Source organism: Rutidosis leptorrhynchoides, chromosome 1 (genome assembly GCF_046630445.1).
Source record: "Rutidosis leptorrhynchoides isolate AG116_Rl617_1_P2 chromosome 1, CSIRO_AGI_Rlap_v1, whole genome shotgun sequence".
Classification (NCBI taxonomy): Eukaryota; Viridiplantae; Streptophyta; class Magnoliopsida; order Asterales; family Asteraceae; genus Rutidosis; species Rutidosis leptorrhynchoides.
This window is the reverse complement of record NC_092333.1, coordinates 198,959,358-198,962,320: the sequence shown is the minus strand read 5'-3', so window position 1 is coordinate 198,962,320 and position 2,963 is coordinate 198,959,358.

Here is a 2,963-nt window from a genome sequence, read left to right as displayed (position 1 = left end):
AAAAGAGCATCAATGATGTTCCCGTCGCAAAAGAATTTCCCGATGTATTTCCGAAAGAATTACCGGGATTACCCCCACATCGATCCGTTGAATTTCAAATAGATCTTATACCAGGAGCTGCACCAATAGCTCGTGCTCCTTACAGACTCGCACCCAGCGAGATGAAAGAACTGCAAAGCCAATTATAAGAACTTTTAGAGCGTGGTTTCATTCGACCAAGCACATCACCGTGGGGAGCTCCTGTTTTGTTTGTCAAGAAGAAAGATGGTACATTCAGGTTGTGTATCGACTACCGAGAGTTGAACAAACTTACCATCAAGAACCGCTACCCACTACCGAGAATCAACGACTTATTTGATCGACTACAAGGCTCGTCTGTTTATTCAAAGATTGACTTACGTTCCGGGTATCATCAAATGCGGGTGAAAGAAGATGATATTCCAAAGACTGCTTTCAGAACACGTTACGGTTATTACGAGTTTATGGTTATGCCATTTGGTTTAACTAATGCACCAGCTGTGTTCATGGACCTTATGAACCGAGTGTGTGGACCATACCTTGACAAGTTTGTCATTGTTTTCATTGATGACATACTTATTTACTCAAAGAATGACCAAGAACACGGTGAACATTTGAAGAAGGTGTTAGAAGTATTGAGGAAGGAAGAATTGTACGCTAAGTTTTCAAAGTGTGCATTTTGGTTGGAAGAAGTTCAATTCCTCGGTCACATAGTGAACAAAGAAGGTATTAAGGTGGATCCGGCAAAGATAGAAACTGTTGAAAAGTGGGAAACCCCGAAAACTCCGAAACACATACGCCAGTTTTTAGGACTAGGTGGTTACTACAGAAGGTTCATCCAAGACTTTTCCAGAATAGCAAAACCCTTGACTGCATTAACGCATAAAGGGAAGAAATTTGAATGGAATGATGAACAAGAGAAAGCGTTTCAGTTATTGAAGAAAAAGCTAACTACGGCACCTATATTGTCATTGCCTGAAGGGAATGATGATTTTGTGATTTATTGTGATGCATCAAAGCAAGGTCTCGGTTTTGTACTAATGCAACGAACGAAGGTGATTGCTTATGCGTCTAGACAATTGAAGATTCACGAACAAAATTATACGACGCATGATTTGGAATTAGGCGCGGTTGTTTTTACATTAAAGACTTGGAGGCACTACTTATATGGGGTCAAAAGTATTATATATACCGACCACAAAAGTCTTCAACACATATTTAATCAGAAACAACTGAATATGAGGCAGCGTAGGTGGATTGAATTGTTGAATGATTATGACTTTGAGATTCGTTACCACCCGGGGAAGGCAAATGTGGTAGCCGATGCCTTGAGCAGGAAGGAAAGAGAACCCATTCGAGTAAAATCTATGAATATAATGATTCATAATAACATTACTACTCAAATAAAGGAGGCGCAACAAGGAGTTTTAAAAGAGGGAAATTTAAAGGATGAAATACCCAAAGGATCGGAGAAGCATCTTAATATTCGGGAAGACGGAACCCGGTATAGGGCTGAAAGGATTTGGGTACCAAAATTTGGAGATATGAGAGAAATGGTACTTAGAGAAGCTCATAAAACCAGATACTCAATACATCCTGGAACGGGAAAGATGTACAAGGATCTCAAGAAACATTTTTGGTGGCCGGGTATGAAAGCCGATGTTGCTAAATACGTAGGAGAATGTTTGACGTGTTCTAAGGTCAAAGCTGAGCATTAGAAACCATCAGGTCTACTTCAACAACCCGAAATCCCGGAATGGAAATGGGAAAACATTACCATGGATTTCATCACTAAATTTCCAAGGACTGCAAGTGGTTTTGATACTATTTGGGTAATAGTTGATCGTCTCACCAAATCAACACACTTCCTACCAATAAGAGAAGATGACAAGATGGAGAAGTTAGCACGATTGTATTTGAAGGAATTCGTCTCTAGACATGGAATACCAATCTCTATTAGCTCTGATAGGGATGGCAGATTTATTTCAAGATTCTGGCAGACATTACAGCAAGCATTAGGAACTCGTCTAGACATGAGTACTGCCTATCATCCACAAACTGATGGGCAGAGCAAAAGGACGATACAAACGCTTGAAGACATGCTACGAGCATGTGTTATTGATTTCGGAAACAGTTGGGATCGACATCTACCGTTAGCAGAATTTTCCTACAACAACATCTACCATTCAAGCATTGAGATGGCGCCGTTTGAAGCACTTTTTGGTAGAAAGTGCAGGTCTCCGATTTGTTGAAGTGAAGTGGGGGATAGAAAAATTACGGGTCCGGAGATTATACAAGAAACTACCGAGAAGATCATCCAAATTCAACAACGGTTGAAAACCGCCCAAAGTCGACAAAAGAGCTACGCTGACATTAAAAGAAAAGATATAGAATTTGAAATTGGAGAGATGGTCATGCTTAAAGTTGCACCTTGGAAAGGCATTGTTCGATTTGGTAAACGAGGGAAATTAAATCCAAGGTATATTGGACCATTCAAGATTATTGATCGTGTCGGACCAGTAGCTTACCGACTTGAGTTACCTCAACAACTCGCGGCTGTACATAACACTTTCCACGTCTCGAATTTGAAGAAATATTTTGCTAAATAAGATCTCACTATTCCATTAGATGAAATCCAAATCAACGAAAAACTTCAATTCATCGAAGAACCCGTCGAAATAATGGATCGTGAGGTTAAAAGACTTAAGCAAAACAAGATACCAATTGTTAAGGTTCGATGGAATGCTCGTAGAGGACCCGAGTTCACCTGGGAGTGTAAAGATCAGATGAAGAAGAAATACCCGCATCTATTTCCAGAAGATTCGTCAACACCTTCAACAGCTTAAAATTTCGGGACGAAATTTATTTAACGGGTAGGTACTGTAGTGACCCGAACTTTTCCATGTTTATATATATTAATTGAGATTGATATTTACATGATTAAA